At 41.4% G+C, this 18,438-nt stretch overlaps 1 long non-coding RNA gene across 1 annotated transcript; it reads right to left on the minus strand.

Annotated features, from left to right (window-relative positions):
• Nucleotides 1–355: 355 nt before the first annotated feature.
• On the minus strand, nucleotides 356–7,008 carry LOC136609880 (uncharacterized). The gene is made up of 3 exons (XR_010790057.1): nucleotides 6,928–7,008; nucleotides 2,353–2,397; nucleotides 356–421 (listed from the first exon to the last, which is right to left on the minus strand). It is a non-coding gene; the product is annotated as an uncharacterized lncRNA (long non-coding RNA).
• Between the last annotated feature and the right edge of the window lie 11,430 nt (nucleotides 7,009–18,438).

An 18,438-nucleotide genomic window follows, 5' to 3' on the forward strand; every position in this document is an offset into this window, starting at 1 on the left:
GATAATTTACTGAATCCTACATTGGGCAGGGGTTGGACCCGATGACCCTGGAGGTCCCTTCCAACTGTATGATTTTATGATAAGTTAATGTATCTATCTTATATTATCCATTTTTAATTAGTTCTAATAAAGGTTCTTTTTTATTGTTTTTGAAGTTTTTGATATTTTTCTGTGATATACATTTTCTTTAGCTGTACATATTCTGCATTTACTCCAGTATATAACTTGTATTGATTGCTTTTCTCAGTTGATCTTTCAGCGTTTTTCTTCCTTAAACCATAAACATATACGATTATATGCCTCCTTAAGAATTCTTTTGCAGTCTCCAACGTTAGTATTCCTTGTTGGATTTTATCTTGGATAAATTTGTTGAGTTCAGCCTCGAAGAACTTCTGAAATGATTTGTCTTTATACAGAAATCCTGAAAATTTCCATTAAAAGAGTGTTTGAATGGCTTATACTTGTTATCTCCTACTTGGTATCTATACTCATAGGTGAATGATCTGATATAAGCAGTATTCGTCTTGCTAGATGATAGAGGTTGTAGTGCTACTGTACTACAGTGATTGAAGTAAGGGTTATTAGAGATGAGAGCAGATCTGCTGTTAGGCTGTGTTTGACGATGTAAAGAGTAGAGACGTACCGAATATCTTGTAAGAAACAACAGATGAGGGGAGAGGCACAAGAGAAGCTTTAGAGGTGGAAGTGGAGAGAAAAGACAAAAAGGCGGTAGAGTGAGCGGAGGTGACATTTGAATAGGTTTTGAAGATCTGTGAAGAAATATGCAGTATAGTGAGCAATTCTTTAGATACCATGTAATATCAGAAGCAAATGAAAAATTCAGCACAGCTTTGTGGATGAAAAAGAGGTTGTACCAGAATATCAAGTTATCGCCTATCCACAGGATAAGGCATAACTTGTTGATTGTGGAGGTTTCACCACTGAGACCCCGACCGATCTGGAGAATGGGCCTCCAATGTCCCATTCTCCTGTCACTGCAGGGATATAACTGTGAATGGAGCACTAACTTAACATGTGCGGTCAACCGGAAATACCCGAGTGAATGTGCTGCTCGGATACTCAGGAGTCCCATTGAAAGTGAATGGAGTGCTGGAGCACTTGCGTGACCAGCACTCCATGCAGTCTCCTCATTGCAGGATGAGGGACATGGGAGCTCCGTTCTTGAGATTGGTGGTGGTGGTGGTGTGTGTGTGTGTGTGTGTGTGTGTGTGGGGGGGGGGGGTCAGTGATGAGACCCCCAATGCACAGCAAGTTATCTGTCCCTTTTATATGCAAAAAATTAAAGAGAGCCTGTCACATCTTATGAGCACTATAAACTAAGCTATGGTACTTATAGGACAGGGAGCATGGAGCTCAAAAGTGAACTTCTTATACTTACCTGGCTTCCCGTTCTCTCAATTTCATCCCTGAAAGTTGATGCTCGGTCTGTGAAAATAACTCTGTTCTTCAGTCAGTGTGTGTGCACATATACTGTTCTCTACAGGAGTGTGCACAGTGACTGAAGAAAACAGTCACACTCACAGATTAAAGGCTGACATTCAGAAGGGAGAGCGAGGGAATAGGGAGATGGACAAGTTTAAGAAGTACACCCTCGTAGACCACCTTCCCTGTCCTATGAGAACCATGACTTAGTTTATGGTACTTATCAGACGTGACAGATTCCCATTATTAGTTGAATCACTTGGATCAAAATATGTACTAGGAGTCTAAAATTTAAAAGTGAAGTAAATATAATAGTAATCCAATAGTAAATTGTTCAAAAATGTGCATAAATTATTGTACCCCATGTGGTGCTGCTGCATTTTTCTGCTCAGCTATGCTTTCTCGCTGAACCGTACAGATGGCTGGGTCCAGATCTGGCATGAAAAGCATGAAGCCATATCTCATGTGTGTAACGTTGGGGTTCAACAGGCCAGTGGTCCGGGAAGTGTTTTCCTGGCACAAACTAGGACCATTGATCATCATACTACAATCCTTGAATGGTATAGTAGATGTCTTCAGGACGTTTTCACCGACCACAGTGCCATCTTTTAACAGGACAATGCTCCATGTCATTGAGCTTAGTTCGCTAGGGAGTAATTTGAGGAACACAACAATGAATTCTCCACACTGCCTTGACCCCCAAACTCACCGGACTGTAACCCCCATTCCACATTTTGGGATATGCTGGAAAGGGCTGTGAGATCTGCTCCCACTTAACCGCAAAATGTGCTCCAACTGATTGAGCTGCTGCAGCGGACATGGGTTGAGCTGAGTATGGGGATGTTTGCCACCTTGTGGAATTTGTTCCCTGAGGTCTAAAAGTTGTGATTGCTCAAAAGATGTACCAACCTGTTATTGAGTAGGTTTCCGATGCAGTAATTGTTCAGTGTAAAGCTGTAAGAAAAAATGACTGATTTTTAAATAATGTAAATGTTAATCAAGAGATTCACTAAATGCCAGTATGTGACATAATATGTTATCTAATAATAATAATCCTTATCAAGGCCTATAGATCAACTAGACCCCTGACACCCTTCGAAAGGGCAATTAGAGAGGCGAACCCGAAGGCGAGGAAAATTTCATCCCTACGTAAACAATTTGTCATCCCTCAGACCATAGCTAAGCCCTCCTTTATCAATTCCTGGGAAAAAGAACTGGGCATCTCCCTATCCCAGGGGGACATTAAAACGGTTCTGAGGACTTCGTTTGGCCTTTCACCGTGTACTTTAGCTCAAGAATCACATTATAAGCTTCTCGTCAGATGGTACAAGACTCCGCAATGGCTCTGTGTGTAAAAAATTGGCTCCACATGGGAGATGTTGGAGATGCAATGGGGAGATAGGCTCCTACCTCCATATTTGGTGGAATTGCGCGAGGCTGGTGCCTTTTTGGAAGGGAGTGGAGGAGGCTCTGAGGAAGATTAAACCAAATTTCTCCCTTACGCCCGAGATGGTGTTCCTTTGGAGACATTCCCTGGCTTTTCACCCTCTTAAGGATAAGCTGATAGCATTTCTTATAGACGCTGCTAAGGCATTGATACCTCTACACTGGCAACGCGAGGCACCCCCTTCTTTGTCACAGTGGCAGGAGAGGGCCGACATGACCTTCAATCTGGAGGAGTTATCCAGCTGGCACAGGAATACCCATGATAAATTCCTTGGAATCTGGTCTTCTTGGCGCGAGTTGAGACTCATGGACATTTTCTCGCTCTGATGTAGGTGTTGCACGTATCCCTCCTTGCTCTTATCACCCCATCCCCCCACCCCCCCACCTTCCTACCCTTTCCCTACCCTGCCACATACCTCCCTATTCCCTGTCTTTGTCCTTTTCTTACTTAAGTAATGTCTTTGGCGACTTGAAGGATATCCCCGTATCCTATGTCCCTTTTCTCCTTTTTTTTTTTTTTTTTTTAGCGTTATGTGACGATTGAATTTTTCCATCTCATCACCCTGCTATAACTCGATGTTTATCGATACATATATTTACTTGTCACAAATCGCTTGTACCCTGTAATATTGAAAAATGTTAATAAAAATCTGATTTGAAAAAAAAATAAAAATAATACTAATCCTCATAGAAACTGGAATAAAGGAATATTAAGGATAGAAGATTGTGTACAGTTTTAGAGGGTTTAAAGGCAGGCAACTAAAGTAATATGTGGAATTGGCTGGCTACAATACCCAGAGACAATATCAAAATAGGGTTATTTAGTTTAGAAAAAAGATAGCTGAGGGGCAACCTAATAACTATGTATATATATCAGTGGACAATACGGAGATCTCTCCCATCATCTATTTATACATAATTCTAGAGCAACATAGAAGGGGGTTCTTTACTGTAAGAGCAGTGATATTGTGGAACTCTCTGTCTAAGGACGTGGTGATGGCAAATTCGATAAAAGAGCTTAACAGGGGCCTGGACGCCTTTCTTGAGAGATACAGCATTACATGTTATATCACTGACTACTTCAGAAGGGTTGGTGGTCCAGAAATTATTCCGGTTGCCCGGGGTAATGGGATGCAGCTAGCTACACTAAGGATGCAAATCCTTGTTCTTTGGTATAGGCTGATGTTGCACAGGTATATAGCTCCAAAGCAACTGAAAAGTAAAAAGTTGCTGTAACACTCCTGAATACTGGGAAAACTTTTCACCTTACAGTTTGATTGTACATTCTGTAGTCTTGAGTTCATTAGGAAAATTTTCATGCAGATTCTGACATAAAACAAGTCATGTTATTCTCCATCGTACAGCATATTGTATGTGCAGAGGTATGTTTCCCAAGTAGGCACTATATAGCAGCTCATAGAATTCCTATTACTTATTCACCTTCTCTTAGCTGTCTGCAAGATATAGGATGTGTGGAAGGCTTCTTCTCTTCCGGTATTTAAACAATGTATTTCTCTATCACTTTGGTTGACACATGCAGCTATTTTGATCAGGCGTTAATGAAATCTACTCACATTATGCTTCATCAACAGCTAATTTTAATGAGAACAATATAAAATGTTAATGTACAGTAACTGTTCTCTAATTATCAAGGCATTTGGCACAAAAACCTTTATTGTGGAGGATCAATGGAGCCTATTAACACACACACAAGAGTTTTACATTCTATGTCCTGATGTTCACTAGCTTGCTAGTATCCGACAGATTGGTACTAGAGATGAGCGAGCGTACTCGTCCGAGCTTGATACTCGTTCCAGTATTAGGGTGTTCGAGATGCTCGTTACTCGAGACGAGTACCAGGCGATGTTCGGGTTACTTTCACTTTCACCTCTGAGACATTAGCGCGCTTTTCTGGCCAATAGAAAGACAGGGAAGGCATTACAACTTCCTCCTGTGATGTTCCAGCCCTATACCACCCCCCTGCAGTGAGTGGCTGGCGAGATCAGGTGTCACCCGAGTATTAAAATCTGCCCGCCCGCGGCTCGCCACAGATGCATTCTGACAGAGATCAGGGACAGTGCTGCTGATGCCGGGGTTATTTTAGGCTTCAAGAACCCCAACGGTCCTTCTTAGGCCATAGTCAGAAATCGCAGATCGCACCTATCTGCGATTCCTGTTCTCTTCTCTATATGCGCTCAATGGGGCCGGCGGCAGCAGTGCCGACCCCATTGAGAACATATAGAAGACAAATCATTCTTCTCTGCCACAGCTGTAACAGCTGTGGCAGAGAAGAACGATGTTTGCCCATTGAATTCAATGGAGCCGGCAATACAGCAGGTTCCACTGAAAGCAATGGGCTGCCGGCGTGCGCGGGATGAATTGTCGGGAAGGGCTTAAATATAGAAGCCCTTCCCTGCAATTCATCCAGAAATGTGTTAAAATAAAAAAAAAAATATATACTCACCTTGTCCCGGCAGACGGAGTTCAGCCGCGGCGGCCGGCAGTGGGTGTGAAGGGGGTGTGAGTCAGACCTGCCTCTGATTGGCTCAGGCTTCTATATTTAAGCCCTTCCCGACAATTCATCCCGCGCACGCCGGCAGCCCATTGCTTTCAGTGGAACCGGCTATAAGCATGTAACCCAGGAGAAGTGGCAGCGGAGTGTCATGCAGGCAGTGATTGTGCTTTTTTGGAGGTAGTGTGGTGCTTAGCTAAGGTATGCATTGCTAATGAGGGTTTTTCAGAAGTAAAAATTGTTGGGGGGGGGCCCACTCTTGCCGCTATTGTGGCTTAATAGTGGGACCTGGGAACTTGAGATGCAGCCCAACATGTAGCCCCTCGCCTGCCCTATCCGTTGCTGTGTCGTTCCCATCACTTTCTTGAATTGCCCAGATTTTCACAAATGAAAACCTTAGCGAGCATCGGCGATATACAAAAATGCTCGAGTCGCCCATTGACTTCAATGGGGTTCGTTACTCGAAACGAACCCTCGAGCATCGTGAAAAGTTCGTCTCGAGTACTGAGCACCCGAGCATTTGGGTGCTCGCTCATCTCTAATTGGTACCTCAATTTTTAATATTCAGTGGTATAGTACTCTAGTCCTTGTTCCAAGGGTTGGGTACTCCAGTCTACAGAAGTTACTTACCGTTCTGATTTCTACTTCAGCTTTTTGGTCCTGCACTGATCTTATAAGCATCAACAATCAGCTAAAAATCAACCAAGATGTGTTCCTTCAGAGCAAATGTTATCTCAGTCAGTTGATTCTTTGTGTTCAGTGGGAGTCATCTACCATTCCCTCATGATAGGCCTACATATCATGAGACCACCAAACCACTAGGTGAAAAAGGAAAGCATAAAACGTTTTCAGCTGCTTTATCACTTCAGCTTTCAATATGGCCATAGACATTTGACTACTAAATCCCAAAGACTTGTGGTCTGCCAAAAACAGTCTAGAGGGATTGGCCAATGATGATGTCAAGCAAAGTTCTGGTAGATACCAGGATAATTTGGGACTTAATAGATTGGAAGAAACTTGCACAAATGAACAGCAATATCTTCTTCCTATCCAAATGCAAAAAGGACAGTTTGTCTGATTCTAATGATTATCCCTAAGATAGTTGGCACTAGAGGTATCTAGAAGCAGATTATCCTCTTATCTGTATTGCAGAAACATGGTTGTTGAGTCAAGTCAAAAGAACATGTTTTATGATAGGAGCTGGTAGCTGGTGACCAAAAAAACATCTAGTGGACAGCGATTGTGTGTCCATGGCCAACTTTAAAGACAATGTACAGATACAGCAAAGTTCAACTATAACATGAAGTATCAGATTATTATAAGGCTTAGTGGACAATGTGAAAATACAGGATTTATTTTATAAATAAAAAGGGTGCTGGTTATACTGTTCCGGTATTGGCCAGAAACAGTTCCAGAAAATACTCAGTTGTTAGTCTCAGATATTTCAGTGTTAATATCAGTGTTTCAATCAGTTTGGTTATTTATATTACCTTAGTCTCAGAGGTTTAGTATCTAGTGGTACTTACTGCCAGTTTGTCTCAGGCTAGTTCCTGCTCTCTTTTCAGCAGTGGGTTTGCCTATTCCAGGGCAGGTGCTCTGCTTGTGACACTGCTCCGGTTCAGGTGAATTCTTGTATATTTGTCCATGTAGTTCTTCGTACCTTGCTAAACTTAATTTTAGAATTTTTAGTTATTCCAAAAAAACCTGTATAACAGGTCACCGGTTTGTCTCCTTTTTGATATCCAAAACGTTTCACCTCTGGTTGTGCAAACTAGTATTACCAGACATGATGTATTGCAGATGATCATAGTATTCCAGATACAAGACCCAAACCGCTTAAAGTCATATTAAACAGACCTTAAAGGGGCTGTCTAGTAAAGGAAAGACATGACTGTTTTCTTCCAAAAACTGTGCCACTCCTATCTGCAGGTTGTATGGGGCATTTCAGCTCAGTTCCATGAATTAATAGGACTGTAAAGATGGCCATCCATACACATTAGATGAATGTCATCCGAATGTGCTGACTTCAGTGAGACCAGCTTGCTCTGATCTATATGCTTGTATCTCGAATTTCACTGACAGAAGATGCCTTGGGGGAAAAGGATCAGGAAGGTTGAATTTTAACATGAGCGATCCTTTAGCTTTCAGGGCAGACACATTTTTGCCAGCTCTGTTTGGCAGTAGCTTACTCCTCTATCACTATTTAGAACACATGCCTCTTCAGCTGAGTGGAGTATGCATCTGTATGAACCAGGAAGAATAGCTGTCAGACAAGCAAGTTTTAACCAGAAGTTATCTACAGTGTATGGCCAGCCTAATATGCAGGATCCTTCCCCATCTCTATGAGATTTCATAAGATAATTCAACTTTAAAGGGGTTGTCTAGTTGTAAAGCATTGATGGCCTGTTTTTAGGACAGGCCATCAATAGTAGATCAGTGGCGGTCTGCTTCTTAGGATCCCTGCTAATGAGATATTTGCCTGGCTACTGTGTGCTTGCACTGAGCTGATTTGTGCATGAAGCAGATAGCTTTGTTCCCCCTGCAGTACCCAGGCTTGGTATTACAGGCATAGCTTTCATTCACTTCAATGAGAATTTGGCTTGTAATACTAAACCTGACCACTGCAGTGAGAACGGAGCTATCTGCTTCCTGCAGAAATCAGCTCAATACACTAGCACACTGGCCCAGTGAATATCAGCGGGGTTCCCAGGTGGCAGATTCCCACTGATCTACTATTGTTGGCCTATCTTCTGGATAGTCCATCAATGCTTTACAACTGGACAATCTCTATGGGGGCCACTGTAAGGACTAGATATCACTAACTGAATTTGTACAAAATGATGAGCATAGAAGAAAGTCTACTCTTTTCTTACAGGATGACTAATGCATTTCAATAGCTACTACTGCTTCTTACTTATGTAACAGCAATGTCTGCTTCATGTTCTCTGGAGATGAACAATAGGCTCTTGTTTTATGGTTCACTATTTGAAGCAAGGATGCTATCATTCCTTGTTTGGTTAATGTGCCAAATGCATTTTAGCTACTGGGCCTTTAAAAGATAATAGTTTGCAATTCAGACAGAAGCCATTAAAATGTACTGAGTTGTGTGATGTAGTCAGGCTATGCATCAACGCATTGTTGATTTGCAAACATATTTAGGATCAAATAATGGATTACAGCACTGTTACTCCCACATTTGTTCCATTACAGTTTTGATTTAAAAGACCTCCTGAAGAGCTTTATTCCATTTCTATGCAGAGGAAATTTCTCAAAAGCTGGTCAATGCGTTTTAAATAAACATAATGAGACATGACTAATCATTTACTCCAAAGTCAGAGAACTTATTGTGGCTCGGTGCGTTTACAAAGTTTCATGGTAAAATCATTGTTTATTCGTTGAAAGCCGATGCTTATGGAAGGCTTTAAATTTTATAATTTGGAGGCAAAACAAACAAATTTGAATGTGATGAAAAGAAGATTTTCCAACTTTTGGTCATACGGACAATCTCAAGTTTTATTGCACCTTAAGGTCCCCTGGTTTTCACCCTTTAACACCTTTTTGAGGGATCTGGCCTTAGCTGCAGGGTCCCCTAAACAGGAATCAAACACATATGGTCAGAATTCAAACAAATTGTAACAAAGTTATATTCTCAGACTAACTCAATTCCCTCAGGTCAGCTTGATTCATATCTTCAAGACCTAGCCTTTCTGGTTTTAAGCGAAACATTTCTAGAATATTTAACCTCCAAAAAAACACCAGACGAAGTTAAGAATGCCATCAAATCCCTCAAAACTAACAAACGTCCTGGCCCGGATGGGTTCTTTGTATTATATTATAAGAAATTTACAGCAACACTCAGCACTCCTCTTGTAGATTATATCAATACAATGTGAGATGGGCAAACTGTAGGACAAACATCTCTACTTAGCAGCTATTTCGATGGTCCCCAAACTGGAGAGGGACTCCCTAAACAGAGAACTACCATCCAATTTCCCTTATTAATGTAGATATGAAACTATTAACTAAAATTTTGGCCAAACGCCTGAACACAGCTCTTCGTTATTTAATAAGAGGAGATCAGGTGGGGTTTGTACCAGGTCGCCAGGCTTCTGACAATATATGCCGAGTCACACACCTTACACATTTATGCCACTACCGAAAGAATTTTTAACATGGTTATGAATATTATATTCTTCTCCAAAAGCATTTATCAGATACAAAAGTATTTGTTCTGACACAATATCAATCTTGAGGGGCACAAAGCAGGGATGTCCCATATCTCCCCCTGTTTATATTGGCTGTGGAGCCATTAGCAATGAAAATTCAAAACAATCCAAACATCACAGGGATTGAAATTGCCTCAGTATGATATAAAATCAGTCTATTTGTAGATGATATCTTATTGTTAATATCCTCCCCTCACATCAGTATGCCTAATTTAGTGGCAGAACTGTCCAGGTTTGGGTCCATATCTGGCTTAAAAGTTAACAACAACGCCATATCCAGAGCCTTTAATGTCATATTGCCTTCGCATATAGTCTTGAAACTCCAATCAAACTTCCCATTCCAATGGGTCTTGGATTCATTAAACTATTTCAGGAGTGCAATTTACTAATTTACTGACTGGGTTGATCAGGAAAATGTGGTGGATATAGTCTTTCTTGACCTTAGTAAAGCATTTGACAAAGTATCTCATACTATACTTATTGAAAAAAATGACCAAATATGGGATCGACAAGGCAACTGTTAGGTGGATTCAGAACTGGCTGAGTCATCGTACTCAAAGTGTGGTCATAAATGGCTGCACATCCAAGTGGAAGAACGTATCAAGTGGGGTACCACAAGGCTCTGTCCTGAGCCCAGTGTTGTTCAACATTTTTATAAATGATCTGGAGCAGGGAATTGATGGGAAACTGATCTAATTTGACAACAACACAAAGCTAGGAGGGATAGCTAACACTAGGAAAGAGAGGGAGAGTATTCAAAATGATCTAGAAAAGCTTGCACAGCGGACGGTGACTAACAGAATGGTATTTAACAAGGAGAAATGCAAAGTCCTACATCTGGGCAAGAAAAATGAAAAAAGCACATACAGAATGGGAGGAATTGGGCTAAGCAGCAGCATATATGAAAAAGACTTGGGTATACTAATAGATCATAGACTGAACATGAGTCAACAATGTGATGCAGCAGCCAAAAAGGCAAACACAATTCTGGGATGTATTAAGAGAAGCTTAGAGTCTAGATCAGGTGAGGTAATTATCCCCCTCTACTCTTCCTTAGTCAGACCTCATCTGGAATACTGTGTCCAGTTCTGGGCACCCCACTTTAAAAAAGACATAGACAAACTGGAGCAAGTTCAGAGAAAGGTTTCCAAGATGGTAAGTGGTCTGCAAATCATGTCCTATGAAGAACGGTTAAAGGATCTGGGAATGTTTAGCTTACAAAAAAGAAGGCTGAGAGGAGACTTAATAGCTTTCTACAAATATCTGAAGGGCTGTCACACTGCAGAGGGATCAGCCCTATTCTCATTTACACAAGGAAAGACTATGAGCAATGGGATGAAACTGAAAGGGAGGAGACACAGATTAGATATTAGAAAAAACTTTCTGACAGGGAGGGTGATCAATGAGTGGAACAGGTTAGCACAGGAGGTGGTGAGTTCTCCTTCAATGGAAGTGTTCAAACAAAGGCTGGACAAATATCTTTCTGGGATGATTTAGTAAATCCTGCACTGAGCAGGGGGTTGGACCCGATGACCCCCACACAATTATCCCCCTCTTCTTAGGAGACTTTGACTACTCCTGGAAACCTGGAAACGTTATCAAATATCTTGGATTGGTAGGGTGAACTCTTTGAAAATGACTTTTCTCTCCTGAACTTCTTTTATTTATTTAGAGCCCTCCAGGTATCAGTTCGAAGACATATTTTGAAAACATTTCAACAGATATCACTCCGCTTTGTATGGCAGGACTCTAATCCAAGAGTTTCACGTTCTACTCTTTCCAGATATAGGCAGCAAGAAGGACTAGGGGTTCCTAACATTCTGAAATATAATCAGGCAGCCCAAATAGCCCAATTAGCACTACTCCACTCACCAGAAAATATTCTCTCTGCTTATCTCTAGAGGCCCCTGAATTACATCCTCTTCAAACTTAATCCATTTTATGGACCACCCCAATAAATAGACCCATTTTAACCAACCCCATCATGAAGCATGCTCTTAAAATTTGGGACTCCATAAAGTACTCAGGAGGCCTAATTTCACCCCACCTGCCACTCCTATCACTTTAGAAGAATCCCCTTTTCCCTCCTGGTAATGAGGCCCCATGGGCTTTTCAGGCTTAGACAGACAGAGGTATCACTAAAGTGTACCACTTACTCTCAAAGGAAGGAGTCATCCCATTCCCTACCCTACAGAAAAATTATCAATTACCTTCCTCAGAAATATTTACATATCTGCAAATAAAGCAATTTCAATCCTTCTGAGGAACACTACTTGCCCACTATCCCTAACCCTCTCCCCTTTTGCCTCAAATACCCTCACACTAAAGGTATCATCATGAAAATTTATAATACCTTAGTCCATTCCTCCTACTCAACTAAGCAACGTATCTAATTAGGAGATGGACATAGGTAATGCCCTTACTGATGACGAATGGTCTCAGATTTGGGAATCAACCAACAAAAGTGCATGCAATACTTGAATGCTGGAAATATCCTACAAGGTATTATTTTGTTGGTACCTAGTTCCCACCAGAATAGCCCATGCAGTTCCAGGTTATTCACTACATTGCTTTTGAGGCTGTCAAGTTCCTAGAGACATGATTTACATTTTGTGGTCATGCCCCAGAGTCAAAAGATTATGGATCAGAGTTTACCAACTGATTTTTTCAGTGACCGGATGCAATATCTGAAAGAATCCTTGGGAAACTTTGCTAAATAAACATATAACAAATATCTCTATAGATTCACAGAGACTACTTATGTTCTTCTTTTTAGCCACCAGACGATAGCCCAATCCTGGCAAACGGCTGCTCTGGACTTTTTTGAGGTAAAAAGAAGATTGAATTGGTATCTCCTGAATGAAAAGCTAACCTCAATATTGTTAGACTGCCATGGAGCTTTCCGGAGAATCTAGAGCCCATGGGTGAATTACATTCTACCATCACAACATAACAGACTTTTAACTTCTTGACGAGAGTGGTTTTTATACTACTCTGCATGTTGGGTTCTGGGTGGAAATTCCGTGAGTGATGGCACCCCCCAACCCCCTTCCCTTTTATCTCCCCTTTACCTTTCATCCCACTCCAATGTCCCTATAAATATGCAAAAGAGACCCTGGCCAGGCCACTAAGTCTTCAGATATCCCTTCAGATGTATAGAAGATGTATGCTTCCAGATTACAACTAAGAGGGATTTGTTAATAGTTAACAAACCGTTTAATTGCTTAAAAATGTATGACTTGTTTGGCACTTGTATTAAACCAAATTAAGAATATATTGTAATGTACTCGCTAAACATTTCTGGATACAAAGCAAAATTAAAATAAATAAAAATTGAAAGTGAAAAAAAAACACACATAAAGTCAGCATATCCAACAAACAAATGAAATGCAAAAGCGCAGGTAGGCCATGCCTACAGCAATACAGTACAAGCAGAAACATGTGGCAACAGCATTCATGCACATCTAATATCTGAATAACATTGCATGACTCTTGCATATACTAACCACATAAAAATGCAAGGTTCTTGGCACATATTTTGATCAAAGCCTGTGGGCTCATCCTGCATGTCCAGATGACCATGGTTTCAGACGGGTCCTAAGTGTAACAGATACTTGTCGTTTGGGTCTGAGCCTTCAATTGATTCAGAGTAGTTGGATATAAGGTTATATGATCTAATTAAAATGACTCTTTGAGCATAAGCCTCCAAATGAAATCAGGCAAAGTAGGACACCAAGCTATATAGTCTAATTAAAAAGGCTTGGGGCAGATGGGTGTTCCAAGGAATAGTTTTGGTGCAGTGGTAGCTTACACAATTCAGGGACAAGCAGAGACATGGTTGATATAACATATTGAGGTCGGAGGAGTTCATGCAAAGCAGATAGACAGGTAGAGGGTCAGGGCAGACAGCAATCTAGCAAATCATAGTCCAAAAACAGCCCAAGGTCAGAATAGAAGAAAGTTAGGTAAACTGGGTGAACAGGCATGGGTCAAAATCAGGAGTCAAGCATAAATTAGTATCACTTTCATAGAATCTAATGGACCTATTGCTCAGGCACCCTCTATTGGGTTCAATAACCAGGGAAGTACCAAGATTAGTTGGCCCTTTAAGAGGCAGCCTAGACACGCACATGCACCCTATGACCAGCACTGACAGCAGGGGGCATAGTGTGGCATCTGCTGCTGGAGAGCTTACTGTAGAGTAGCTGTTGATGCTGAATAAACCAGGGCAACTTTATATCTACTGATCTATTGAGAGGTTTTCAGTTCATTTTATTAGGATGTAGATGCCATTAAATCATTCATAATAACATAAAATAACGCATAAAAAAATGAAGTGCAAATGTAATTTTTTTTACGCAAATCAAATGCAATAAAATGTCAAAATAGATTTACTTCAGCTTTAAAATGCATAATTTGGAATACTTTATAATAATATACATTGTAGCACTTTCCTGTTTCTCATATAATTACTCAGCATGTTTCATTCCTTTTTGAAATAGGAAAGGTCGATGCAGAAGTCTATGAGTAGGTGTTCTGGTCACACTCTACTTGCACATGCTGTGCTCTAAAAGCTGCGTCATACAGCTGGTCTATAACATAAAGCTTTGAAAGTGGATAAAAGCAAACTAGCAACCAGCCTCAGTGCTCTACCCATCTAACTTGTTTGAAAAGCTTCTAATAGAGACAATTCTGTGCCATTTGTCAACTAGCTTTTACCCTGGTACGATAAAAAAGTTATTTCTTCTATAGTGCTCTTGAAAAACTCTTCAGGAGATGCATATTCTTAATGCATCTTCCCCTGAGTTATTAACAATAGACACACAGTTGACCTAAACTTGACATCTCTGGGCTACTTTAATAGCTGACAAATATGTTATCTCTAGAAATTGGGTAATCTTTGTTCATTAGTTAAAGGAGTTGTCTCATGAAGACAACTGTTAGGTATATCAGACATGTCTGCTGCTCTGCTCTGTCTGTTATCTAAGTTGGTGTTTATTTTGCTCCAGCATCTTCGGAGTTAACCGTTCCTGACTCCTTCACTAATCTGGAGGCTGTTTACCAATTACTCTGCTATAAAGCTCCCTCAGACCTGATCATCAGTGCTGCAGTGTTGTCGTACCTTATGACAGCTTGTGGCTGCTGCTCCTGCAGTGATCTCTGTTTCTACTGATCATCAGTTTGCTGTAGTTATTTGCTACTTGGGTTCCTTCCAGGCTCTCTGTTACCTACTTTCATCCTCGGCCTCTGTTTCTGTTTGGTACGATCTGTTCTGGTGTTAGGATCATGACAGGGTTAGTCAGCACCCAGGTTCCAGCTCAGGGTCGTCCTTGTTTGGACGATTACCCTGCTCTGTGTTAGACAAGGATTTTTCTATTCCTCACAAGTTCAGGGCTAGCTCAATCCTAGTTTCCTCCTCGTACAAAGCTACGTGTTGAGAAGTGAGTATCTGGCCTCTGCGTCAGCTGTCAGTTTCACCGGGTGGTTTCCTGCTCAATGAGGGCAATTGGATATCATGAAAGGGTGTCCCCACTTTGCACTTCCATTCAGTAAGAGTAGCTTCTATTCTGGAGGACATGAGCCTTCCCTTGTATTTGCTTGCAGTGTTTCTAGTGCCTACACCTGGCAAAATCAATGCTTTGCTAAGGATCCTGGAAGCAGGATGTGGGTCAATTAGCTGATCACCCAAGCGGCTGCTTTTTTTGAAAGGGGTTGTCTGTGATGAGAAAATCGTTTTACCCCATTCCCAACAGCATCATGTAAATATACGTCATGTAGTCGTAAGGATGTATGGAGTGGGCATAAGGAACCGGGTCCGCTCTATACCTGGTGGCTATCAGCTGTCTTTGCCAGCTGACAGCCATCAGTAGCTGCTGTGAACAGAGTTAGCTCTTATTGCGACAGTTAACGTTTTGGATATCATGATCAAAGCTGACCATGTTTCTAAAGAGTCAATGGGAAGTCCCCTCCCATGCCACATTGCCACCTCAGGCAATGTGATTTTGGGCTGCTGATGCGCTTCCACGGCACCCCGGAGCCTACTGAAGGCTTTCAGGACTACCATACATAAATGCCTATCAAGTCCCACCCATGGCATGACTTCATATTCAAAATTAAAAGACATTATAAGCTGTTATAATTAGAGATGAGTGAACGTACTCGTAATGAGTACTTACGCACCCGAGTACCGCCATTTTCGAGTACTTCAGTACTCGCGCGTAAAGATTCGGGGGGCGCCGGGGGGCGGGGAGAGGCGCGGCGGTGCGGGGGGTAGCAGCGGGGAACAGGGGGGAGCCCTCTCTCTCTCCCTCTCCCCCCCACTCCCCGCTGCAACCCCCCACGCCGCCACGGCGCCCCCCGAATTTTTTCGCCCGAGTACGGAAGTACTCGAAAATCGCGGTATTCGGGCGAAAAAGGGGCGGGGCCGAGCACGTTCGCTCATCTCTAGTTATAATGAAGTATTGTTCCCTGTGGGGACTGAATAAAGATGTACAAAAAGTTTTATAATACAGTCTTTTAACAGTAAAAAAAATTGAAAAAACTTTATCAATTTCCCATAAAAATCTGAACAGTTTAAAAAAACCACCCATATGTAAAAGTACAAAGTATTAAAATATCACAATATTTCTCCCACAAGGGGAAGGCCATAAAATATATTCAGAAGGCAAAAATTCCATTTTTTTGTTATACTGGCTCTGAAAAATTTGAATAAAAAGCAATCAATAAACATGTTTCCCAAAATGGTACTAATAAAAACTACAGCTCAGCTCTCAAAAATGAGCCCAGTTGACCAAAAAAATTTAAAAAGTTACAGGACACAGAAATGGTTACAGAAAGCAATTTTTGTTTAAGACATTTTTTTTAATTTACGTTTAAAAATAGCAGAACATGAAAGAACTATATAAACTTGGTATCACAGTAATTGCACCGACAGAACACAGTTCATATGTCATTTTTACTTCACTTTGAACACTGTAAAAGCTAAACCACTCAAAATATGATGCAATTGCATCTTTTTAAATTTCTCCCCACTTAAATAATTTGTCAACATTTTTCTCTACATCAAATGGTACCATTGAAAAATTCAACTTCTTCTGCAAAAAAGAAGCCATCATACGGCTATGCCAATAGAAAAATAACAAAAATGACTCTGTAAAGGTGGGGATAATTAAATGACTATTAAAAAAATGAAAAATCTCTGGTTGGGAAGGGGTTAAAGAGAATTTGAAAGGGTTTTCTGGCTCAACAACTTCTTTAATTAATTGAATTTAGATTAAAATAAAAAAACGACGTACCTTTTAAATTGTCGCAATTAATTATCGCAACTAAATAAGCCAAGACCGCAAGAGACTGGGGAACCGATGGTGCAGAAACAAGTACTTGAAAGGTACTGTAAGTTTCTAAATTCATGTTATTTTAACCCATATTTAGTGTACAATTTTTTATGCGACTAGAAAGTTCTTCTGAAGAGGAGAACTTTTTGCATGATAAAAGAATTCTTTGTTTGTAAGTATGGCAAAGCTTCCATATAACTTTTTAAAGCAAGTTTATAACCAATGTTGTTTTTACTACTAGGGCCTAGTGCCCAGGGCCGTGATGGGCTCTGCAAGCAGAATTCCGCAGCGGAGCCTGTCACGGCACCCCCCCAGGGACCCCATACTTACCTCCGGATTTGCCGCCCGACGTCCCGCATGACGCTCCGGTGATCATAAGCAGTAGAGCGCATGACACGGCTGACGCGTCATATGACACGCCAACAGCGTCACATGATGCGCAGGCCGCCTTATACGATGCGGCCGGCCGTAGGCGGAAGAAGCGTTTTCACGCTATCTTCTGCTGTGCTACAACGGAAGATAGCGTGACGGACGGCTTCCATTGACTGCAAAGGAAGCCGTCTGCGCGTACGCCCGTGGCAAATAGAACATGCCGCGGGTGAGTACGGGTGAATTCACAGCGCAGAATTCCTGCAGTGGAATTTCGCACCGTGAGCATTGCAATAGAACCTAATAGCTGCAGGGCAACGCCGCAGATTTCCGCTGCGTGCTACACAGCGGAAATCCGCCCGTGGGAATTAGGCCTTAAAATCAGACGCTGAGGCATACTCTTTATCTGATCTGTTGTATTTTCTGACTAGAAGATATACCCTGTGTTTTATATATATATATATATATATATATATATATATATATACACATATATATTAGGTGATATACCCGTGCGTTGAACGGCGATTTTATGAATAGCAGTCCTAAAAAATATACAAAGTGAGCCACAACAATGAGCGCAGCACCACACTGTTGTGGAAGTCTTCCTAAATAAAAAGCTGTTGCCCGTAGTAACCAATCACAGCGCAGCTTTTCTTTTACCTCAGAAGTATAAGAAACGAAAGCTGAGCTGTGATTGGTTGCTGCTGGCAATAAAAATTATTGCTTATAATTTTTCTAAAATCTCAGGGGAAGCGTCTGACGTGATGACGTCATCGCGTTGCGTGCCTGCGTGTCACGTCTGACGCGGGACGCACAGCGGGACGTCAGAGGGCGCCGGAGGCACGGAGGAAGCCGTGGATCCTCATCAGGAGAGGTAATATTGTTATATAAAGTGCTATGATCTTTTAAAATGTATATACTTGATAAAGTCCGCAATAGGACGAAACGCGTCGTACAAATAAAAAAGGAGGTTTTCTATAACCATTGGTTACCAGAGGATAACTTTTTCCTGAAGGAGCGCGGATTTTCTTTTTCTTTTTCTTTATCCTCTGCAGAATGTGCCACTCCTCCCACTCTCCTCATTTAGGGCCTAAAGAATGCTTGC

Source organism: Eleutherodactylus coqui, chromosome 1, assembly GCF_035609145.1.
Source record: "Eleutherodactylus coqui strain aEleCoq1 chromosome 1, aEleCoq1.hap1, whole genome shotgun sequence".
Taxonomy (NCBI): domain Eukaryota; kingdom Metazoa; phylum Chordata; class Amphibia; order Anura; family Eleutherodactylidae; genus Eleutherodactylus; species Eleutherodactylus coqui.